General features: G+C 37.7%; 1 protein-coding gene and 2 long non-coding RNA genes across 7 annotated transcripts in view; 1 reads left to right on the top strand and 2 right to left on the bottom strand.

Moving 5' to 3' along the window:
• The window catches only part of ralyl (RALY RNA binding protein like), a 117,673-nt gene that overhangs the window by 32,762 nt on the left and 58,528 nt on the right, over nt 1–26,383 (bottom strand). The window lies entirely within an intron of this gene.
• LOC116711748 (uncharacterized) lies at nt 1,414–11,106 on the bottom strand. Its single transcript, XR_004337322.1, has 4 exons — nt 11,094–11,106; nt 8,920–8,930; nt 7,299–7,303; nt 1,414–1,615 (listed from the first exon to the last, which is right to left on the bottom strand). It is a non-coding gene; the product is annotated as an uncharacterized LOC116711748 (long non-coding RNA).
• On the top strand, nt 1,522–25,072 carry LOC116711749 (uncharacterized). The gene is made up of 3 exons (XR_004337323.1): nt 1,522–1,626; nt 13,480–13,489; nt 25,062–25,072. It is a non-coding gene; the product is annotated as an uncharacterized LOC116711749 (long non-coding RNA).

Here is a 26,383-nt window from a genome sequence, read left to right on the forward strand (position 1 = left end):
AGTTCATGTTTTTTGGTGTCTGAAAAATGACCAGTTTCAAAAACCTCCGGAATGTAAAGTCACAAATCACAGGCCCAGCACCGTAACCTAGCAACCCCAGCGCAGCTCTGCCCGTCACCTAGCAACCCAAGAGGAGCTCTAGCACACTTGGTGATTTTGTTTTAGCACAAAAGGTCACCTTTAAGACGGAAGTTTAAATTTTTTAAAGACTGGCCTGTTTTAGACAAACTAAAGTCTGGAAATACAAGCCGTTTTTCATGCACCATTGACTTTTTTCCTTACTAATACAAACCTGGAAAATACTACATTTAAATATCTCAGATGTAGCAACTAAAAAGCAGAAAACTCAGGACAGATGAATGCAGTATGGAGAGGAAGGCTAGTGGTGGGAAACAAGACATAAAAATGACATATAGCCAAAACAAACCGAGTATAGTAGTTTTCTTTATGAGGAAGCTAACTCTTTTATCTAGACAGACAGACAGATAGACAGATGTCTGTTTCTCATTAATTCTCCGTCTTTCTGTGTCACTACTTGATGTCCTGGCAGCCGGTGGTCCAAAGAGCCTTGATAATGCTGTTGGTGGGAAAGACTAGGGCTCTTCGGGAGCAACATCTTGTGACAGCTCTGTCACATTATTTCATCATCGACAAGGGAGGCACATTAGGTCTTCTCTGACAGATAGATGAAATCATATTTCCAGCACAGACATAAGTGCGCTGCCTTCGGCTTGTGCAGAACTGAACCGAAAAGGGGGAGTCAGATTTTTGGCACAGCTGGAGTTTTTTTTTAAGTAGCTGCAACTTGCATCTTATGTGAGAACTAAAATGTTCGGAACGGATTAAATCCTGGAATTGCTGGTGGCTTATTAAAGGGAAGTAAAGCTGCCCCCTCAAACTGCTGCAGCATGCACTGTGTTGTGCCTGATTAGCATGCCTTCTCACGAACATGCACGCTGAATTTCTGGGCAAAGAAGTGTAGTCTGTGGAGACAGACAGCACAGTGTCACATACAAACTCTGAAAACAAAAAAAAACTGTCCCAGAGGAAATATGTCTGGAAATCTAGCAGCTTGCCCAGACATTTTAGACCAGCTACTCTGTACATGCGTGTAAAATCATTTGGCCTGTGCTGCCAACCACAAGCATCTGAAGTTACTAAGTTAATATTTTTTTATTAAAAAGGGTTTTGAAAACATTTTTCCAAATATCAGCCTTTGGTTGTGCTTGTGACAAAGCTCCAAAGTTTTCAAGCAAAGTCTGGCATCTATTCAACTTAGTTCAACCAGCTTTCTCTACACATACAGCTCTGCACAACTAGACTTACATTTTTGTTAATTGTTCTCGGCTATATAGCTCAAGCTCAGTTACAGTGAATGGAAAACGTCTGTAAACATCAATTTTCAAGTCTTGAAAGCAGGAGGAGTCAGAAAAGTTACCACAGGGATAACTGGCTCGTGGCGGCCAAGCGTTCACAGCGACGTCGCTTTTTGGTCCTTTTTGACGTCGTCTCTTCCTATCATTGTGAAGCAGAATTCACCAAGCGTTGGATTGTTCACCCACTAATAGGGAACGTGAGCTGGGTTTAGACCAACGTGAGACAGGTTAGTTTTATCCTACTGATAATGTGTTGTTGCAACAGTAATTCTGCTCAGGATTCCACAGTTAGATTAAAGTCTAGGCCATTCTGACATATGAATATAATTTGATCAAAACCATTTCATTGTAGCTCAGGCTTTACTCCTAAACCAATAGAATCAAGAAATTACTTAAATAGAACCTGTCTGACAACATGAAGTAGGCTAAAAGATCTCAAAAAATAACATAGCATGCCTCGATTAAGAACAGATACAAAACAACTGCCTCCTTTCCATTGACAGCAGGGTATGCTATTATTTTTTTCTGCTTCATCACCACAAAGGAATATCTCAAATTTGCCAAAGTAATCCTCATGATCCCTAAGACTTTTGGGAAAATATGCTGTGGGCTGATGAGAAAAATGTGGAAAGTTTTGGAAGACAGGTATCCTGCTACAGTTAGCGTTAAATTAAATCAGTGTTTTTTAAATAAGTACAGAAAAAAAAAGTTGGGTAACCACTTTTATTTGCTGGAAAAGTTTTCCTCATCCAGCAAAAATGGTCTCTCTCTAGTAAATATTTAAATTATTCAATGACAGACACAACCTAAAGCTAAAGGGGAAAGAAGAACGTTTATGGCAACCACAGATAGTTGTACCAGAGTCAACAGCCAGACCATTAGAACAACGTCTGGGTTTGGTTATAAAGCTTATAAAGTCTCTCAGGTAAGAAAATGTGTTGCTTTGTTTCTCACCACAAACCATCTGCTGTCATCTATGGATTGCTTTAATAACTAAAGACTCACTCACTCCAAGCATTCCTTCTGCATGTTTTCACTCAATTATTTGCTCCAGTTGAAATGTGTTTATTTCTCAGCGTCTTAATCTATTGAACAACAGTTTATAAATCAGCATTCTCGCTGCGCTCCAAGCAGATCTGCACAATATCAGGAAAATATATAAGTGTGAATTGCTGAAAATTGCAACAATATTAATTATATTCAATTTTTGCTTTTTATTTCATAGAGTACAATATGAGCTTTAACATCACAGCTACTAAAACTATACATTGAGTGCCAAATTTAATATTGATATGCAAAACTTTGCATTGCTGACCCACCATAGGATCCAAGCAGTTCTTTGCAGTTGTGATATGAATGGCTATGAGTGTGATTAAATAGTATGCAGCTCTACGTGTAGCAGATAAAACAAACGATATGAGAAAACCAGTGGCAGACTTTTAACATTAAAGTTGGAATGAAATGATATCATGACAGATTCACTATTCTGCTGCAGTTACACTCTTATCACTAATGAACAGACTGATTATGTGTAGATCAGTGAGGCTTTCAGCTAGTTTCATGTAGCATGACTTGCTAATATAAAAATGCTGGTCAGAACAGGAGCAGAAATCACAACATCCGTCTGATTGCTGCTTGCTGTTTTGTATTTTTTTGTCACTGTTCACTTACAGACTTAAATAGAGTCTGTATTCACCACAGTGATTTTAAATCCCTGGTTGGAGGCTTTTTTTTGTTTCCTGCTGCTTTTATATAACATTTCTCCTGACATCCTCCTCCTCACTAGAGAAATCATCATTTAAATCTTCCACCCATTAATTTCACTCAACCTGGAGACTTCCATATCACTACTGTTCTACTGGGTGGCCAATCTTATGCACTGATGCCCAATTTCAGTGTTCCATCATTAATTCTGGGGAATTTTCATCTAATTTTTATTCCTTAAAAAAAACATATTTAACAACTTTGGAAATAGAAATGAATATAAATCTCAGTCTGGACACAACTGAACATAAAAAGTTGTGAAAATGGTTACATTTGCCCTTTAAAGTTTCATGCTGATGCATTCTTAAAGTTGCTGACTGCTTTAGGGGAATGTTCAGTACAGGCGGATAAACAAGCCAAAAAGAAAGAAAACACACTCCTCTCCCTAAGAACACATTTTCATTCATCAGTTACAGCAACACCGCGGCACTTTTTGATCATCTCACCCAGCTTGACATTGCTCATCCTTCAACATGCTCTCCCTGCAATTTCTGTATATATATATATATATAAATATATATATCTTCTGAGTATTGGATGGGCTGAGTATTAAACAAGCTGCATATGATGCTGAATCAGTTAAGCTGTGAATTTACTAGACTATATGCAATTTGCAAAGATAAACATGAAATTAAAAGCAAACTGGTAATTTTGAATCCTAAAAAGCAGCTGGAAACAGCTTTTTATCAATCTGACTCTGCACAGGTTTCCTTCTGTTTGGAAACACCTGAATGTTTTTGCCGTTTTTCTCTCTCAACACTTACTCCTCTGTGTATTGTTCAAATGTGTGCAGAACCAGAAAGAGGTAAAGCAGGGTCCATTTCTGCAGATTCAATTTTCTTTTGTCAAGCAAAAGCAGTGTACAGATCTCTCTTCCATGAACCACAGTTATCCTTTAGAGAAATTATCAAACTATAAATGTGAATATTTGAAGGCATTAAACCTAAAATATCCCACATGAAAAGCTACAAAATATAACTGGAATAATTTGGATGAAAAATAATGCACATAAGCAGACATTTATGCTCACTAACCGCCTAAATACTTTCCATCCCTCCAAAGATCATGCAGTGTTTGCAGTTTTTGAGTGCAACTGCAAAACAGAAGTAATTGTTTATCCCTCCATAGTCTTAATAAGCAGAAGCAGGTGCAATATAGGCTGCAGCAAAAATATTTCAGTGCAGATCAATGTATTACACAGACACAGTAGCAACTCATATTTGTCTCCTGAAGCAGTTTGCAGCTTCTAAGCAAAGCAAAGCAGCGCCGAGAAAATGTCCCCAGTGTTATTATCACCTGTCCGCTCAGGATGCCGTGCAAACTTACAGCGATGGTTGCGACGCTTCCCCTTGTACATGGTCATTATGTACCGGTCCAGCTTTGCGCTTTTCACAGACAGGCAACAACGAGACGCAGGGAGGAGACGAGAGCGCGGCGTGCGGCGAGACTTTCCGGGGCAGAAGTGTGCCGTGAATCAGCCTCTCAGACTGCCAGACGGAGGAACTGAGGGCGCTTCTTCAGCGCGGATCGTACCATGATGTGACCGGGGAGAGGGGGCGGACCCGGGGTACAGTCAGAGCGTCTCCTCCGCGGACAAATCCGCAGCGCCATTCGTGGTCCAAAGAAAGAGAGTATTCTGTATATTAGGTTAAAAATATCCCTGCTGTCAGCTATGTGACATCGATTTCTGGTACATTAATAAAGTTCAGACAAAAGCGGAGGGTAATATCAATTGGATAATCGAAAATAAATTTTATAATAATCAAGATTTTTTTCCCCCCTCTAATCAAGATCTTAAAAACTGACATCAAATCAAACTAAAAATATTTTTTGTCTATTTTAGATCAGGTGGGATTAAAATAAATCTTATTATTTTTCTGTGGTTCATATTTATAAGTTTACATATCCCTATATTTGTCTATATTAGGAAGGACTTATTTTTAAACTGTACTAGATTAAGAGGAATTATCACACCTTGTTTACAATATTTTGCTGGATTTTTTGCCTATTCCCCTTTATGTTATTTTTATGACTTCTTATTTTTGTGTTTGTATGATGTAAAGCACTTTGAACTGCCTTTTGCTGAAATGTGCTACATAAATAAACCTCATTGATTGATTGACTGATTAATTGATATCACTGGTGTAACTGAGTCAGTTTATATATTGGCTTGGATTGTCTTGCAGATTGGATTGAGATATTGGAGTTTTATGATTGCACATATTTTCTTTATAATCCTTACAAATTTGTAACAAAATTTCCAGGTTTCTCATGTTTTCTTTGTCTGTTTGGAAGATTCAATTGTAATGAAAGTTAAATTCCAGGCTGTTTCAATGTTTCCGCATTATCTCCTTTCCATAGGCGTCTGTTTTATGAAGCGCACCAGACCCTCCTGCAGCAACACAACGTTTTTAATGCCCCTACTTCACAGTCAGAAAGGGGTTGTTCATTTTCAGCTTCCTCCTCTTTTTGCTTCTAAATGTAGCAATGGGTTATGACCAAAACATTCATTTTAGTTTCAACAGACCAGAGGACATGTCTTTTGCATTTGCAAACTGCCATCTGGTTTTATGTGTTAGTTTTGGAGTAATTGCTTCTTCCTTACTAGGTGGCTTTTCTTCAGGGCTGTTTTTCCTCTGAGAATAATTACACTCTCTTAGCAGATTCAAACAGGATTTTCTGATGGTATTTTTTTGTTCCTGCCGTGTATTCACACATTTTACACCTACTCTTTGTTTATCTCTGGGACACAGCCTCTTGCTGAACAGTTATTTAAACCAATTAACATCACATTTCCAGGAGTCTGGACACAGCACCCAAGAATGAACAGGATTTAGGGAGTTTCACAATTCTATGAGTTATAGCTTGGTTGAAAATCCAGAAGAATTATCCCAGATACTGACCAAATGTATGTACATTTCTGACATGTGTTCTCCAAGTATTGTGACATTTAGCAAGAAGAAACAACTTTGGTTATTCTGCTTAACCTAAAATGAAATGTTTTGGTCTGATTTAACTTCAGAAAGTGAGAAAAAAAGGTGTGCATATTTTTATTTGGGGTATGTAAACCTCTGGTTTCAACTGCAAGTGTAAAATAAAGTGACCTGAGAATGGAGCCGTGGGGAACCCCACATGAGTTTTGTTCTCTCTGATTTATTATTAAGTAGGATATGAACCAAAAAAAATTTTTTTACAGTATCCAACAACTCCACAAATCTTTCCTGTCCATCCATCAATGTGTTGTAATCAGCTTTGTCAAAAGTTGATTACAACTAATTTATTAAATTAGATAGCCAGTTAATCAGTGCCTGTATACTATAAAACACCAGAGTTGGACATAAACCAGTTTGTCTTCACAGCAACTAATGATAATGTTAGTAATGAAGACAAACTACTTATAAAAATATAATGAAAGCCTATTATCTTTCAGAGTAGCTCTTAATACCATTTATATTGTTCAAGATGCTGACGACATTTGAACATGGACCAGAATTTTACAACGACGCTGCTTTGATTAAACCACAATCCTTAAAATATGACTCAACACAAGGTTTCAACCACTGCCAGCTGGAACACCAGTCTTATTATCACACCAATGTGCAAACAATGTCACTGGGATAAAAGTGATTTAATAATAACCTCCAGCACATCACTAAAAAAAGCGCATCTCATTTTGCTTGCAGAGGTAGACTGTGTTGCCAAGGAGATGAATGGACAAAAGCAGGCTGAATTTGTGTAATTTATTCCACTATATCACATTATTGCGTTGTGTACTGAATACCAACAATTGTTTTTGGTTGGAACAAGATTAGATGTGTGGTGGAGTTAAAGCCAAGCATTTGGCCGTAGCTGGGATTCGATCAATAACTCTAAAACTGCTTTGGCTCTCACATCACACCCGAATGAGAAAGTCTCCTTCTAACTTTTCTGGCTTTAAAGCCAAGAAAGAATGAAATCCCACAGAATGGAGAGAATATGATTACAGCTCCATGCATTGGGCTAGAGGTCAAAGGGATTTTTGGTAAACATTGTCTCTTTTATGCTGTGAATCTCGGCTAAAAACATTATTTTTTAACTACAACTGGCATCTTTTGAACATGCTACATTCAGAATCAATCAATAGTGGAATAGAAGTGCTTTTATTAGTGAAGTGGGGACATCTGCTGTCCATTATAGATTAGTGCATCCTGTCAATTTACATAATTTCCATCGGATCAATAAAGAGTTTATTTATGCAGCTCTGGAAAAAAATTGAGAGACCACTTAAAATCATCAGTTTCTCTGATTTTACTTTTTAGAGTTATATGTTTAAGTAAAATGAACATTGGTCTTTTATTCTGTGAACTACTGACAACATGTTTCCGAAATTCCAAGGAAAAATCTAGTATTTATTTGCAGAAAATGAGAAATGGTCAAAATAACTAAAACGATCTGTAAAATAACTGTAGCTTAAGTTTTTTCTAAACGGAAACTTCATCTTTTATTTTGTTATCAGAGTTACTTGGAGCTTTAATTTAGCTGTTTCTTTGTGGTATAAATAAGATGTGACAGATCCATTTCACTTTGCTTCAGACTAAACTCGCATAAGCATAAACCTTTTGAAGCAAAAAATGAGAATGTGGAAATAAATGTGATGCTGTGGGCCGATTTCTCTTCAAGAATCCATCAGGAAAAATCCTTAGTGAAATTTGAACATTTTTCCTGATTCATGAAAACAAACACATTCTGAATAGCATTTTCCATTTTGAAGACTAACTTGTCTTTGGGACATTGATTACAACTAAGATGCCTCCAACAGTCTCTAATAAACTTTAAAACTACGTATAAATACGTAAAAACTAAATCTTCAGCTTATTTTTGATGAGGGATAATGCTGCTGCATGAAGCAGATTTATTATAAGGTTTATTTTTTTCTAAATACATTTATACCAAGTGTGGAATATGCTTAATATGAAGAGCTGCAATTTTCCCACATAACTGCATTAACTACTTCCCATTAAGCTAATTTCATAACAGCTGAGAATTATATTGAGTTATGACTGATGTAGATAAGCTCACATGGGGCTTTAATATAATTTCTGAAACAATAAGCCATCTCTGAACTCCTGCAGCACATCATTACCCGACTCCAGCACAAAGAGCTACACAACATACACACAAACTTCAGGCTGCTCTGAATCTCAATTGCTTTGCATTCTCAAACAGCACAACCAGCATTAAAGTGCCTTTTTAGAGAAAAAAAGAGCCTAATTTATGCAGGAGATAAAGGGAAACAGACGACGCCCAGGGGGAAGATTTCCTCCATGATAGATACAAGTTGCTCTAGCCATCGAATCATGTCGGCCTGCGACTTGCAGATCTTCTTAGCTCATTTGACAGCCGCTGCTTTTGGCTCTAAGTCATTACAAACATATCAACTGCTGAAGCTGATAGCAAACTGTCAGTATTTGTTCACATCACGCTTACAGAGGCCAGGCGACTCATCAGCCAATTTTCAAGCCCATCTGTGTCATAAATGTCCTGGTGCTCCCTGTAAACAGTGAAATTTGGCTCCATTTTGATGGACTTGGATGGGCCTCTGGTTCTTTTGCATGCGATATTTTATGCTGGCGTTGATGCAGCAAAAATCTGCAGAGCTACAAGGACAAAGAAAGGCTTATGCAACACAAGAGCTACTAATAAGATTCCTGTCTGAGCTGAAGCTACACGAAATATCGCCCCAAGGTTTTAATGGGAGGATTACTCCGGCTCAGATGCTAACTGCAACCAAAACCTGTACAAGAGCACTCCCTAGTGGTCAAAACAAAGCATGACAATGAAAGTAGCTTAAAAAAAGAGCTCCTGCAGATCTTGATGACAAAATTGTGTGAAAAACTATCTTGTGTTTTGCTTTTAAAATTTTTTATGGTTTAGTACATAGGATGTTACATATTTCCATGTTTTATCTCAGCTTCTCATCTGTTACTATGACAACATTACCCCTTAATCAAAGATTTATTGAGAAAATATATAAAAAAGGCAATTCTGTCTCCATTTTAACAAAAATGTACACTACATCGAGATTTAAAATGAAAATCTGAAGATGCATATACATAAAAAACAGCTGCAGGTGTCATAATGAGTAATACATTTAAGTCTATGCCCTGTTTAAATTTAGCCTAAAGAGAAACATCACATCTGATCAACCCGAGGGAAACTTCTCAACTGCAAAGACTTCCTGTTTCCCTGTGGAAAAACATAATGTGACTCGGAGGGCAATTTTTCTTAGTCTGAGATTCTAAATAATGATTTTTGTGAACAAAAAATGTGGAAATAAATTATAACGTTGTGTGAGGAAGTTTTCTTAAAAGACATGAAGACTACAGAACCACTGAAAGGCAATTCAATTATTATTATTATTATTACTAATAATAATAATTTATTTATTTATTATGAATATAAATTTTCTAAGTGTGGCCATTTCCCCCCACACAGCATTAGTTTTCTGTAAGTGAAATAAAAAATACATATAAAAATATTTTTTTATCTTTGTGTTTATTTTATTCTTTATACATTTTTATTCCCCAAAAAGTGAGCACAATAATAAAAAAAAATACATAAACATCCAGTGATGTATAAAATCTGACCAACCGTACTTTTCCATTAAGTCTTTCTGACTGTAAAAAAATATTTTTTTTCTGATTTCTGGATCAAACATGGATTTTCTGACACTGGAATAAAACCACAGACCTTCACTAACAACTATGCACAGTTTACTTTCTTTCACTTTAAAACAGTTTCATAAAACATGGACCGTTGGTTCTTGGTTTAGAACCAATTCCAACCCACCTTCCAACCCTCGTCCGAGTGATGTCATGTGGGCTAAAATTTTAGCTAACATCATATTGACTACATTTCATGAAAACCTACTAAATTTAGCCAATGTTAGACAACATACTATTAACAACATTTTATATGACATTAGCTTTCAGCTAGCATTTCATACATTGCTATTTTAACAATTTAATGTTATGAAACACAGTAGTGACCCACAGCATAATCTATAATGTTCTTTAGCTAATTTCAGGTTATAACCTGCTCTGTACTAGATGATTTAAAAATAAATTTTCTTACTGTTTATATTCTTCAGAATATCAGAAAGTTTAGCTTCAAAAGAAGATTGAAGACTATTTTACTTTTTTTAATGTTTCTGCTTATTACATTTCTGCATGGAATATATTACTGGAAGTCACTATGTTAGTGCTAGCCTAGCTGCTATCATTATTATTTTAGCTTGCTTTAGCTTTTTAGCTAATTTTAGCTTTAACATAGATGTTTTTATACTGCATGGAGTATGTTATTGTAGGTCAAGATCCTAGTTGTCTTGACCTACAACTAGCGTTAGCTTTTTAGCACACTTTAGCTCATAAACTGTTGTGACCTTACAGATTTGTAAACAGTGTTCTGCACAAATTTCTAATATTCTTTGGCTGAGATTTTTGCATTGACCGAAAGTTTTCACTCCTCTTACAGTTTATCTCCAGTGTTTGTGTTTCACAGGCTTTTGCTTTATTCTATTGCTTCTCCATATTTCTTACATTTTTGCATGTTTTCTGCCGTCGACTTCAAATGCTTCTGCAATTTTCACTAAAAATATTCAGCTTACAACATTCACATTGTCTTTTCCCAGGAAATGCACATTTTTGTAGCTGCAATTGGGATTCACACAAGCATTATCGCCTGCCAAATCTAAGTCAGCTCTGACGCTATCGGTGTCGCGGTCGCTCATCCACTCAGCAGAGGTAATAGAAGCCGCACGGGGTGGCCGGGGTTAGATAAATCCAATACGCGTACAGTAACGTTTCCAGGACGTAATGGAGCTAGAAGACACAGAAGTGTTGCCTGCTGAATGATTTTAAGCAAACGGCCGTGAAAAGAAAGAGCAAGGCTGATGGATCTCACTTCATTTCTCACTCTGACCTCCAGTATCTGAGATTAACGAGGCTGTGAATTCTTCGGCAGAGCTTGAAGAGCCATTAAAACAGTGAACAATGTGAACTGATTTAAGGGCATGTTAGTCACTAATGAACACAATAATGTTAATTCTTTGGGACTATAGCAGGAAGCAGGAGTACCCAGGGAAAACACCAACTTAAAGGTGGTCTGTCTGTGACAGCACCAACAGTGCAAAGTCCTAAAGATTTGTATTCTGTGAGAAAAACAAAGAAATCTTAAGCAAACCATAGAGTACTTTGGTCAATTTCAATATATATATTTGCACCACGGAGCAAAACCAGCAAGTTAGGCCACAGATTTTCCAGTTAAAAATGCAAAACAATTTTATTGTGAATTCTTTTCTTTTTACCTGCTCAGCAACAAAACATGTACTTTAATAAAAGATGCCTGAAAAGGGTCTCAAAGTTGTACATGTTGGTAGAGATTTTAGTTCATTCCCTGCAGCAAAAATGAGCAACGTTTGAAAACCCTAAACTGCATTTAGCCCGTTTTAATTATTGGATGTGACTAAAAAATTGTTGGAGATTTGTGGCCCTACTTATAACTCTAAAATGAAACAAAACAAACAAACAAATAAAACCAAAAACCAAAAAGATGCAGCTAATAATAGAAAAACACTTGTTTTATACCTAAAATTTATTATTTAAGATATAAATTTTTTATTAAAAAACTCATAAAGAAAACACAAAAAGTCATTTGTTGAAGTACCACTTAAACCATTCCTAAAATGCATTAAGGAGCCACGAAAAAAAAAAAAAAACACTCCAAAACCCACAATTGGTCCCTGGGTTGCACTTTGGAGACCCCTACCTTAAATGGTTCATAACAGTTCTGACTCACTCTTCTTTGTTGGAGTACATTAATTGAGCCACACTGAAAAGTTTTCTAGCATAAATTGTCTTTTTTTAATAGATATTCCACAGCAGATTAATCAGATTTGATTAAGACTTTGACTAGGTCACTCAGAAACTTTTCAATTGGTTTAGTGAATCATTAAGCGGCACACATGTTCACTGGATCCCGCTGAATAACCCAACGATGCTTCATCTGTTATACCGCCTATAAAAAATATTCACCCCCTTGGATGCTACAGCTTTTTCTATTACTTTTGCAAGTCAATTATTTATAAAACTATTGCGTATTAGGGTCACTGCAGATAAAAAAACCCAAAAAAACAGGAGTACATTTCTGCCAAAAAAAGAAATTTTATTTGAACAAAATTAAATTTATGAGCTCCAAAAGTTTACAATTTGCTAGAAAAAAAGACAAAGTAATTTTGAGACTAACCTGAAAATATTTTCAACTACAATTGCCCTAATGTATATATACTATACATATGTAGGCCACTGCATTAAAACATTAGTATTGTTGTGTCTAAATGAATATGAACTTGTTTTTGTCTTTTATTATTATTATTATTATTATTATTATTATTATTATTATTATTATTATTATTATTATTATTTATTTTTTTTATAAGGTCTGAAAGCTTTTATTTTGACCATTTCTCATTTTCTGCAAATAAATACAAAATTTTTGCTTGGAATTTCAGAGACATGTCAGTAGTTCATAGAATAAAAAACAATTTTAATTTTGCTCAAACATATATACACGTATAAAGAGTAAAACCAGAGAGCTGATAAATTAAAAGTACTCTTAGTTTTTTCCCATGCATATTTATAGATATAAGTGCATCAATATCTATATATATATATAAAGTGATGGACGGCTGGGAGGTGCGGCGCAAGACATGCACAAGGTCAGGAGGAAGTGAGGTGTGTGGTGGGAGCGTTACATGGTTACATGGATTCATGGATTCATGGTTTCATGGCTGTGAATGCGTCTGCAGCAGCCATGGGCCCCATTTTGTTTGCAGTGGTGATGGACAGGTTGACAGATGAAGTCATGCAGGATTCCTCATGGAGAATGAAGTTCACAAATGATCCTGAGATCTGCAGTGAGAGTCAAAGAGAGAGAAGTTCATCAATATTTGTTAGAATATGAGATGCAAAACAATGTTCTATAAAAGCACAAGTTAGAAGTAGAAACTTCTTTTCCCAGCTGTAGAGTAGTATTGTCAGCTGTACTGATTTATGCATAAAGTTAACATAAAAGAGCAGTAATATACTAGCAGGAAGAGAGTTGGAAGGTAGTAATAGTAGTAGCATCATTTGTATTGGAGTCATTCATTCATGTTTGTTTATTATTAAAGTATTAAAATGAGAAAACCTAAATAGGAGATTTTAATTTTATTTTTATGTGTTTGACTTCCTTACAAGTAGTCTTAAGCAAAATAGTATTAAAAGTTTATCATTTTAAATAACTAAATCCCTGATTTAACTAGGGTTATTATTGTTTCTTTTTCCAAAACAGCACTTTATTTTTTTTTCAATGTAGGAAAATAAAGTCGAAAAATAAACATATTTTTTATGAAATATGCTAATTTTAGTTGATTCAATATAACTGAAGCAGTTATATCACTTTTGAATGTAAAATAGGAACTAAAAGTTTTGAGGTAATATTGTAATCACTATTATATACACTGCTCAAAAAAATAAAGGGAACACTTAAACAGGTGTTTAACACTTAAAGTGTTCCCTTTATTTTTTTGAGCAGTATATAATATATTGTATAAATATTTCAGAAAATAGTGCATAAAGTACTATAAAGTAAAAAATAAAGTAGAAAAGAAAAGAAATAAAGGGAAAAGTTAGACATTAACCAAGCAAAGAAAAGGAGGAAAACATGAAGAAAAAAAGGAAGTTGAGTACAAAGAAGGAAAAAAGGACTTGAGAAAGGCAGGTAGGTAGGAAGGACACAAGGAAGGAAAGGCAAATGCAAAGAAAGACAAAGAAAGTATAAGTAGAAAAAAGAACAGGAAAAAGAAAAGTAGGACATATGTAAGGAAGGAAGAAACTCCACAAAAAGTAGGAAAAATGTAAAGGAACAAAAAAGACACAAGGAAGATATGAGTGGAAACACAAACCAGAAAATACTAAAATCAAATTCCAGGCTTTTGCAAACTGTGTGAAAACTCACAATAACAGAAAAACCCAAATATAAGATTTTCAATGAATAAAATTACAATCTGTGCAGGTCTGTAATAACTAGCAACCACCACAGGGTGGCAGTATGTGACCACACATTCAAGGCCAGCCTTCCCAAACAAAACGCTTCTGCCTCAATGAGACTCATGTAGCTCACATCCAACTGCGGCTGTCTTGACCCATCATTTCAACACAAATTAATACCTGATGAATTTGCCTTTTTTATGATAACAGGCGCTCGTCTCAGCCGGGCCTCAAATTTCACTTGACAGGACAGGCAGCACAAAGACAGCCCATCCTCCTCAGTTAGATGAGGCCCATAAATCCAGACAGAGCTCATTAATAGTTCTGTCACACAGGTGGGCTACTAAGCAAACAGTGACACACTTTAGATCCTGGAACCCATACGGTGCTTAGGTTTCGCAGTAATCCACTTTAAATCACTTTGTTTTGGAGTGTCCATCAATTTAAAGATTTATGATGCACAAAATACCCACTTCATAATTAGCTTTGAAACCTGTTTCCCACCTTCTTTGTCGCAGCGTATTAAAGAAGTGTGAACGAGCTACAAGGATTGGCCAAGGTCAGGACTGCTCCTCTAACCAGCTGCTATCTGCATCCGTAAAGCTGCCGCTTGTCCGTTTCCCCTCTGAGACACAACAGCCAACATCTGTGTGCTGCTCTCCCCGTCTCCCTGCGCTTATTACTAATAAGGACGTCTTTGGTTCCAGCAACTCAACTCTTATCTGAGGCAAGTCTCAGCGAGTCAGCAGACAGTTCAGTGTCTTAATCAAATCTGCAGAGATTATGCAAAATATTCTGGACACTTTTTTACAAAGAGGTCAGTATAGGTGGAAGTCATCATCCCCCCCCTTCTGAGTGATGTCACTAATTAAATCCCTACAGTCGCAGAGAGGAGGTTGATAAACCACAAGAGGCTGAGTTGAGCGTAATACTTTTAAGCTTCCAGATAAGATTTTAATAGAAATAGGAGGAGGCTGCAAAACTGTATTTAACTAGTGAAGTTCTGGTTGTTATTTATCAGGAAATAAGGTGGGGAAATTATCTCCATTACTTACAGCTCGTCTCAGTAGGTCAGGTAGCCATTTGTGTACATGCTCTGCTTCTGTAAAGGTTTTCTCTTACCTTTGGGTGACTCTAATGCACCAGGACTATTAAACTTTTGGGGATTGTTATGAGGAAACCAGAAGCATGAATGTATTTGGTAACACTTTATTTGACGGGTTGTGAATAAGACTGTCATAACACCGTCGTAAACATGACGTAACACCTGTCATGAACATGAGTAAATCTTCATGAATATTTATGACTGTTGTCCTAAAGTGTCATTTGGTAAATCATGACACTTTTAATACAAAGTTGACATTATTCAAAATGTTTTCGTTATGCAACTTGGCATTAACCAAGAAATCATGATCTGACATAAATTTGTTATAAAAGTATTACTGATTTAACTTTAGCTTTAATAACATAAAGCTACATAATTTTTTAAGTTTAATCAGTAATATTTTTATAACAAATTTATGTCAGATCATGATTTCTTGGTTAATGTCAAATGAATCAAACCTTTTGAAAAACCTGTTCCCCCCCTGGCCTGTGGTGGCGCTGTACCAAAAACTGCTGAAGGAAACAGAAACAACACGAAGAAGTTGTTTATGAAGTGAACACAAGATGGAAGAAGCACAACTTCTTCCTTCAGGAAATGTAATGGTGTAATATTTCAGAGAATGTAGGATTTCTCTTTCGTCTTTGGTAAAAGATCACAACCCATTTCGACTGCAAGTGCCACACTCTCGCTACCCAGAATGCAGTGCGCTATAGTTCGCTTTCTGCTTTTGAAGTGCTGTTGTTCACAAATGCATTCAAACTCTACAAGAGTTCACTTTATTTGAACCGACACCAAGGTTTTTAGGTGCTCTTACGTTCATATCAGAGTTAGATTCACAGCTCCCCAGACGAACTAGAGTTTGACTAATGCAGACTAAACATGGCTGGTGTGAATTAAGAACTACTTCCTGTTGCTCTATCACATAAAATCCCAATAAAATTTTAAATACATTAAGGTTTTGTGTCGTAACGCAACAAAATGTGGAGAGATTTTGCTGGATTCTGTTCAAAAGTGATAGAAATAGTTTTCCTGATGTAGAAAAACTGCAGGCATCAAACCTGGTGTGATATATATGAAAACACTGAAACACCCTGAATCTGGATTTCCTGCAGCAGGAAGTGGATGCCCCAAGTCACCAGTCCTCATCTCTGCAGTGTAATTAGTATGAGGGAATAAGAAGTCAGCAACTGAGAGAGCGAGAGAGCAAAGACATGGAGGGAGAATCAGTGCAAAGTCAAACAAGGAAATTTGGAAAGTAAACACATGAAGGAGCATGATACCGCTCTGGGCGAGGTTATGGGCCGTTTTTCATTTTATTCTGTTAGCCCTGATTTGATCCTCACTGATTCTTAAGTTGTGCTCTTTAAGATAAAGGCAAAGAGTCAGAGGGTCTAGGCTTTGGGCCCTGGCGTCCCCAGAAATGCTCCAGGGCCCCAGTAATTACCGCTGCATGTGTAATCACAAGTCACAAATCATCACTCATGCACTGTACACTCCTTGTTTCAAACGCCCGGGTTCCTCCTTCACATCCTGTGCGTCAACATATGAATTAAGAGAAAGACACGACGAACCCCCTTCGACTTGTATGAAGTGTTAAAGGGCAGATTTTCCATGTCTCGGGCCCATTATGAGGATGCTCATTTAGTGAGGCTTTGAGTAAAGGTTGCACCACAGAGGTCTTCATCATATCACCTGCCACAAACACAACCGACTTACTGAAGTATTATCTCCCAGCATGCCCGAGTGAAGAACACTAATCCAACGTAAAAAACTCATTACTTTCAACGCACATCGCTGAGACTCGTAGATAAAGTCCCCGCGAATGCATAACTCTTATGTTAATGTGCTTATTTCAATTACGTTACCCAGTCGTTGCCCAAATTCATGTCTGCTGTTCGATATTGCTTTGATTGCATAGAAGTCCGGCTCAATCAGCCTGTGACTCCTTCATCCGGCTGCATCAGTAAGCCCCGGTTGTGAACCTGAACTCTCAACAGCACACCAGCATCTTTGATTATGCAGAGATGAGAATTATACAGCTCTGAGATCCCTCGTCGGCTCAACGCCTCTCCAAGCTCGTCGTCTTCCTCTCCTTTGCTTCTACAGATAGATGTAATATTAATGAACGCTTGCAGGATGCTTGTTAGTCTCAATGTTAATCCTGTTTCAGGCCATCTACACCACCCAGCTCAGAGTGGGCCCCCACAGGCCTATTTAGCAACTGCTATCAACTAGAAAAATACCTCAGTCGGTTAAAGGAAAGATGAATTTCCCTGAAATCTGAGGTGGCGAGCTGGTCAGCTGGAAGATATTAGGACACGAATGAAAAGTGATGCATCATGAAAGGACCTAGCTGTGAACTTCATACAACAACTTTATCACCTTCACTTGTGCTTCAACAAATTTTTAATATTAAAGACAGCCAGAGTAAAAAAAATGCTACCCAAACCAACCTGGCCCTGTGGGAAAAGTAATCACTCCTCTTGTTGAATCATGAGGCAACTGAGTTTAGTTTCGCGCTTTACTATCAGAGCTGTAAAATCAAGAAATCACTTACATTGAATCTTGCGTAAAATATCTCAAAAAGCAACATATTGTGTCTGGAGATGAAGAAATTCAAGAACAGATGAGAAAGTCATTGACATAGGAACATTACAAGAACATTTATAAGGTTTTAGAACCAGTGACGTGCGGTGAGATTCATGGCTGGTGAGGCACTGACAATCAAAATCATAAGACTCTCTGCATGTTATTGTTTACATATAGAAATTTCGCGCATGTGGACAACATTGAAGGCCAAAAAGACTATACTTTCACATACCATCCATAGCCGCGCTGCCATGGTAGAATAATTCCATTAACTCAATGAAACTTGGAAATATAGATATTATTAATTTAGTGTTATGCTGCACAGCAAAGGGGAAACCCGTTGAAGTACAACTCAAAACCACTTTTTTCTCGCTCTCCGTATCGGCCCAGCTTCACGTAGACTCGTTGCGTGGAGCTTCACTTATTTACTGTATGGCTAGCTTGCTGTTACTGTCTCTTATTCTGCAGTTGTGGAGTCACAATGTCTGGGATCATGAGCGCCCCCTGCCATGATGCAAGAGAACTGCCTGCCTCACCTTGAATCTGTTCTCTGCCGTTTCTGATCGCTCCTCTGCACACGAATCACTTTACACACACAGTTGGTGATGAAAACCACTGTACATTATATACATAAGCTAAATGATGGAAAATCAGTTTATATATGAAATGTTTTTTAACCATTTTATTGGCGACGTACAGACAGGAGGAACATGCTCTCATCGAGTGGCAGCCAGTGCAGTTAGCCAGAGGTTGCACAATCTCAGCTCACTGCTGCCTTACCGGCTTTGCTTCCGAGCATTTGAATGGAAAAATACGAAAATTTAGCAATTTTGAAGAAAAAATAATCAAAATTGGTAAAGCTAAATGAAAAATAAATACTTTACAGTACAAAACAGAGGATGAAAATAGCTATATAAATTATCTTATCATTATATTATTCTTCCATGATGACAGGGGAGGCTCTGCCTCACCGGCCTCCCTATTCGTTGCTGGTGTCATTCCAAAGATAAAAACATCACAAAACTTTCCTTGATCCGAGGAAAAGCTGCTCTTGTCATTCAAAACAGTATTGCAGTTGTACGTTTTTAAGAATTGTGAATTAATATGAGTTATAGCAACATTTAATTCCCCTTTGGGATCAATGAAGTGTTTTTGGTTTGAATTTGAATAACAGCACAAATGTGTACAACATAAATTCAGTAAGCAATGGCAATAATAAGCAATAATCATCAACCGCTTAGCTTTGTTAGCAAGACATAGTCTGCTTGCAAAAAGGCAAAATGTGAAAGAAACCAAACAAAAGAAAAAAGTCTTCTTTTGGTCTGGACCAAACAAGCAGATTGAAGGCTTTCCTAGTGAATACACCCTTAATTCTGATAAAAATAGATTCATACATAGTTGTTAGTTAAGTTATACTTGAATTATTCTAAGTACATCTCCATTACATGTTCAAGATGAATTTGCACACAGAAAATGCAGCTGAAACAAACACTCAGACCACCAGAGCCTGTAGAGCCCATAGAGTCGACTCTGACTCACAGCTCAGTGTTTCTCTACTGTTGAAACCTCGGTTTCTAATCAGAGAATTAGCCGCAGTGTCTGATGCCAAAATCCACACGGTAATCCATCTCACTTCCAGTCCACACAGTGGCTCTGGCCCCAGCAAAGCATTTTTGCCAGTATGTATGAAACCGAGACTGAAAAAAAAGAAGAAAAAGCATCTTGCAGCCGAGGTAAATAGCAAACCGTTATAGCAAGCTTGATCGTCATAGCAGAAAAAGAAGCTTTGGTTTGGCATGACCATGAGCCTGTGTGCAACTCAATACCTGGTGTTACATCTAGAGGCTTTTGTTAAGGACCGGGTCAGGCTAACTGTGCATTCAACGTCTGGGCCTCTCCTTCAGAGCGTGATTAATGAGGAAGCAGACAGACAACCAGGGTGCATTCTAATCACCCACAAGGACACAGAAAGATAGCAAGAGGGACTAAGAGCGGAAGGAGAAGAAATAGATTACATATTGATATAGCAATTTGTGGGGAGTAGTTCTTTTCTTTAATCGAATGAGGCACAAAGCTGAATTCTCGCATGGCTTCCTGCACACACATGCTCAGATGCATTAAATATTCCTATGGCCTCGGAGGCAAAGGAAGGGACATGAAAGATACCGAGACTTCCTCGTGGGGTTAGCTTTGGCACGGCTCAGTCCAGCAGATCAGGAGGAATTGGCCCATCTCGCTGCAACGCCCACAGGGACTCTCACTCACGGCTGTTCATGCTTCAAAAAACTGGCACTCAAAGTTAAGTTAGTGAAGTGTGCAGCCATTGTAGACACCCTTTGAATTATCCGCACAAATATCAAAGCGGGGAGCGAGCCTGTGAATGCTGCTGGTGAAAATGGAAAGACTTACAACAGCCAGGTGGAGAAGACGAAGGAGGATTGGGCTGGATCGACATTAAAGAAGAAATCCCCCCGGGCTGTGGCGCTCACGCAATGTTAAGCCTGTGATATTTATTCACTGAGTCACAGGAGTTTTATACCGAGGTGCTGCATTTTTCTTTGCTGCCTCAACTGCCTAATATTTGTCTAGGTAAGTAGCCGTTTCTTTTAAACTGTCTTTTCATCTTGCAATCATTTTACAACTGAATTTGGTGTCATACTGAAGGAGATGGGGCCAAATCAATATCTTTTTCACAAGGCAAATCAGACACATGAAAGCCTGTTGAATGTTAGAGGTGGAGTTCAGCACAAAACCAGCTTTGTTCTCAGTCCTATGGCCAACATTCAGGTCTGAAAACAAAGCAACATCCAGTCTGATTTTTACACTGTTGGTTTCACAGAGTTTTAAACAAAGACGACAAAACTACAAAACCACATGAAGTCACATGTAGCTGCAATAACTTCTATTATGTCAGCCTCTTGTCATGTTGTGGACCAAGTTTTCTTTAAACCTCAATGTCTGCAAGGACGCAAACCCAACTTGTCATTTTATTTTATAACTTTTAATGAGGAGAAATAAGGCGGTGATGGAAAGGAGCCGTTAATCATAATGACTGGCAGCCCTCGGTGTAACCGTGGATTAGCAGCTAACATTTTTTATAAGAAGACTAACATTCATATACCTTTTAAGTAGAAAAATACCAAATATCACATTATGGAGAAGGTAAGCATCTAACCATTGGTAACCATGGAGACAATGCCGCACCAACATGTAGGCCTCGCATGTATGGAAAAAACTGGTTAGCATCTCGTCTTTTGTACGTTTTTAAGGCTGCACTGGTTTAAGGGGAAATAGTGTTCATGACACAGTGATATAAATAAAGTGATGTGAATTCAGGCAGTCTGCAATTTAATCAACACGTCAGGATGGAGGAGGTACGGGTCGGTTTCTAAGCTAGTTGTTTCCAACTTTTGTAAACACCACCGACTATGAGCCCCAACCAGGTGTGTTACGTTCACAGACAAATTAGCTCAACTTGAACAAGTAGAAGCCACGAATAAACTGGAAAAAACTACTTAGGAAAACAATTTCAGTCGCTCTGTTTAATACTCCCGTCCCTCGTTTCCGACGTCCATCATGGAGCCTCCAATGATTAAGTGATGTAGTTGCAAAGGGTCAATAGAAAGTGTCACCTATTTCCACAAAGCTACTTCTTGGAGCTCCCACCTCATGCGCACCTCCCCCATTCAACTCCTCCAGACTAGCAGCAGCAATTACTAAACACCTGTAACTGAACATCTGCTGAGCTTATCATGCAAACTAATTCTCAGTCCAACTTCTATCATGGAGTAGCACTGATGTGGGAGTATCAGAAAGGGGTTTCTTAGAGAGATAAAAACCAATTTTAAGGCATCAGATATAGCTGTCTTTCTTTTACTTATACAGCATTTTTATAACTACTGAAGGTAACATAACCTGGTTGATTGTGGTATAAAATGACACTATATGAATAGAAAATACATAACAACCACATTTAAAGAAAACAAAAGTCAAATGATGTATTTACTCAAAGGGTTTTAGCAGCGTAAAATCAATCCTTTGTGAAAAAACCTTGATCTAATTTTTGACAGCTCTTTTATTTAATACTCAAATTAATTAAAGTAAGATTTCTCCAAAAGATTTTGAAAAGTCATTATGTTTGTCACGCCAGGTTTGTAATTCTTTGTGCAAAGGTTTGCTTTAAAAGCTTGTTCTTGAAAAATAATGAGGTAGTAAGTGTGACTATATACGCCATTCAGTTGCATACTCCTTGAATTTTCTGCCACTACCTGTCTCTGCTCATTCCTCTGCTGCTTACTCGTATAGTTTACTCTCAGAATCCTGCTTGCTATGCATCCTGTTGGCCCAAAATGACGATTGATTGCAGTGCCACTGCGTTTGTAATCCGCTTAGGATGGATTTTGCATCTAAATCACTTTATTATTTATGTGCCCAACTCTTGCCAATGCCATTTGGAGGCAGGATGATTGGTGATCCATCACACATTATCCTTCACTGTGGTCATTAATATTGTAATGGGATGGACTTTCACCATGAAACTTCCAGGTGAAGGGAATGCAGATCTCTTTAGGGAGGGTCAAGCTACTCAAAATAAGTCCACATCAGACAGATTATCATGCGTTGCTACTATAAAAGACAGGCTCTCTGGAGATGTTGTTAGAGGCCGAATCTTTCCGGTTTGCACAGTTCCTTTCACCTTTACACAAGGCCGCTCTCAGAAAAATGTAGGATGCTATTCTTTCTTTGTCCTTTTCCATCAGGACTTCAATCACCTCCTGCCAATCACTCATCGTCCGGCTCAGGGCAGATACACAAAAAGCCACAACAAGACACGGCTGTAATAACCACCTTCAGAAATGGGGAAAAACAAGACTGAAGCTCATTTCACCATAAATAAGACCAGAAGCTCCAGCAATATTTGCTGAAGCAGTGTGTTTTAACATCAATCAATGCAGAAAGGTCCTAAAAATGTTGAAAAACGGATTTTAATTCATGTTGACTGATCATTTGACATTGAATAAGGTTTATATTTTGTTCAGATCATCAGTTTTCAAGTAAAATATATAATTTTATCATCACTGCAGCAGCCCAATAAATCTACTGAATTGCAAAAGCAAACAATAAGAGGCAGAAGGTTATCATATTGCCATTTTTTCTTTATATTTAGCTATCACTGAGTAGACATTCTTGTAATGGTAATACTTTCTGGAGGTTGTAATATTTTTGGGGGACCTTGGTTGGTTGCTTTTTTACTCATTTTCTGACTATTGTAACTATTCAGACCAAAGTTTATAATTTTTTCAGACACAAACAGTGTTGTGTCAATAAGAGACCAATTTGGATCGCATCTAACAGCACTTTGTAAGCAGAAGTTTGTCCTTAAGATGCTGTTCACTCTTGGTTTTAAGCTGCATCCAGGCTGATCAGAAGGAAAGTATCAAAGCCGATCAATCACTTCCCTCCTCGGTCATCAGATCCAAATGAACATGCAGTCATGTCCGAGTTAAGGTTTATTATGTACCCATATCTTTCCTGTGCAATTCTGGTCAATTCTCATCTTCCTACAGTGCTCGGTTGGTGCTTTCTCCCATTCACTTGGATTTCTCCCGAAGAATTTCTACTGGGCCAATCAGAGAACAGAAGGAAATGTTGTGAATGATGATGTCAATTTTATTAAATTTTTTGTAGTTTTACTAATAGCAGCAGAGGAAGAGAACAAAGCCTTTCAGTCCATGTTGGTCATGCTTCCAAATATTGATTTAACGTTAACAGCTATCTTGTTCGGGTCTCTTCATAGTAGAGGTAAATTCTAGTAAACTTCAAAGCATCCGATTGGCACATCACATGCATCTTTGGCCAAAAGGTAGCAAATGGATAAATGTTTAAATCTAAAATTAGTCCATACCTCCACTGAGTAATTGTTTTGTCTCTGGACTAAGCAAAGCATAGAATAATGTGCCGTTTTTACCCAGTCTAATACTAATGCAGTCCAAAAGGAATTTATTTTAAGTTCAATCACACATCTTTAATAGTTTGTAAATGTGTAGGAAAATGAATCTAGGACTATGGTTATATCTAACAAACTAAATCCAAAGCAGACTTAAAAAGGCTGAACATCCATATCGATATACATTATCATCTTACTAAACCATTTGCTTATTACTGAAATATATGTTTGTCTATATCACAGGCTTTTGTATTTATTTTTTAGTTTGTCATTTTGTTACATTTAGAGATTTCTTTAACTGTATATTTTAGAGAGAACTGCATTTAAGAATATCTTACATCTTGCCTCATGCAAAGTACAATCTTCACCACAGAGGAGCAAAATGCAATTCAGAACAGCATTACACGTAGCATTATTTAGTAGTGGGAGCTGTTTTCTGAATCCAAGCTATGACGTCATTAACTCCTCTTCATATTTGACGGAGTAATGGACCATTGAGTTTTTCATTCAGCGCCAGTGGAAGGCGGTGCTTCCAGCTGTGTTATTGTAGAATATTTCATCCTGTTCTTCATCCTGATGCAGACAAACACATTCAGTTTCCACGCAGTCTCATTTCCAGTGGTGGGAGCATGCAATGACTCTGCAGTCTTATGTGTCACTGAGAGGAGAGGCACTTTTTAGTCGGTGTTTCTGACCTCCTGAAAACAATTTCTGAAGTCAAACAGTCGCTTCCTTTTCAAAAAAGTGCTTTTTTCACCTTTTTCTGCCTTCAGTGTGACTGAACTCAGTAAACATGCTCAATAATGTCTTGAAATCGAAAAATATGAGCGCTGTCCCTTCAGAAACAACAATATACGAGTTTACCTTTGAAACCGGCATGCAATCAACTTGCAAGTAATAACACTTTAATGAAATGTGTTTGTGCTGGAAGCCGCATCCTTTGCAGAGGTCCTTCCTCGACCCAAATCATTATATAGCCGATTCATTTCTCCACTGTGTTATTATTAGAAGGATCAGCTTGAGAGGATGAGGCCGAGTGTGGCTTTAATTGTCAATTAAGGATGTATCTCCCATCCCTGCCCCCGCCACCTAACTTGCAGATTGACTAATACGGCGAGGGCAGAATCCCCTTGTTGGTGTGAACCAAACTCACTGGGGATAAAAGTACTTTCAATTCTATTTGCTCTCTCAAATAATAATAATAAAAAAAGCAGGCAATAACACACGAGGAATGCAGAATGACTTTTGGAAAGAAATCACAAGCTTTCCTGCTGCATGTATTTTCTGTCTTTTTATTGGAAAATATTACTTTTATACCAGCTGGTTGAATTCTGGTGTCTGTTTTGGCAACAGCATTTCTAAAACCCGAAATTCAGTTTTTGAGAAAATTATATTATTACGTAAAACCAGCAAAGAATATTTTGAATCATAAATGTTTTGGCCAACACAATCAAGCAGACAGTCATTGACACCCTTCCCAATGACAGAAAGTAACAAAAGGTTCCTACTAAAGAAGATAACTGTTCACAGAGTACTGTATCTAAGCCTATTAAAGGAAAGTTAATTGGATGGAAAAACTGGAAGAAAAACACCTGCAACCTGCGCTGCCATAAGTCATACTAAAATAACTGAACAGTAGACTACCAACATTCACAGCCACCCATGAATAATGTAATATAATGTAAGATACCACCTGAACAAACAAAACGTCTTCAAAATATAAACAGGAGCAATAGCTCTTTAAAAGCTACAGTATGTACCTTTTACAAAATATATATTGTTTACATATTTGTTGAACTATTACTATGTTCTAATGAGATATGACACAGATTATCTGTGAAAAGATCAAACTCTTCTGTGAGCTTCCAGAAATATACTGCTCCCGGTCAGAAACAACCAATCAGAGCCAAGAGGCGGGTCTTAGCGCTGTTAGTCAGCCTCATGTACACTCTGATACACGTGATAGTGGCGGAGAAACAATGCAACGTTGCAGGAAACTGTTTATCTGCTGTCATTATGGCCATGCTAACTAGTCCTGGCACACTCAGGAAGAAGCTGTATCGTACAAGAGGATGATTGATAACGCTAAGACCCTCCTTCTGGCTCTGATTGGTTGTGTCTCCCTACTGGGAGAAGGCAGAGGAACTTGATTATTTTTTACATTTTATCTGTCTCATAAAAGTTACATACTCCAGCTTTCATTTTGGAGAGGGAAATCTGAACAACCAAGAATTTTTTTTTTTCCCCGAAGAGTTTTTGCGGCACTAGTGGCTCGTATTTTTGCGACAGTAGGCAGACAGGAAGGAGGGTGAGGAGAGGGGGAAAGACATGCGGCAAAGGTCGTCGGGACCAGGAGTCAAACCCGCGTCGAGGACTAAGGCCTCCAAACGTGGGGCGTGCTAACCCCCTGCGCCACCACAGCATGCCCCTAACCAAGATTTTTTTTAATGCTTTCCACATTTTTCTAATTTCTTTGGATATAATAAAACAGAGGATAAATTACAGCCTCAAAATCCTCTGAAACAATCCACTGCAA

The sequence above is a fragment of the Xiphophorus hellerii genome, chromosome 21, assembly GCF_003331165.1.
Source record: "Xiphophorus hellerii strain 12219 chromosome 21, Xiphophorus_hellerii-4.1, whole genome shotgun sequence".
Taxonomy (NCBI): Eukaryota; Metazoa; Chordata; class Actinopteri; order Cyprinodontiformes; family Poeciliidae; genus Xiphophorus; species Xiphophorus hellerii.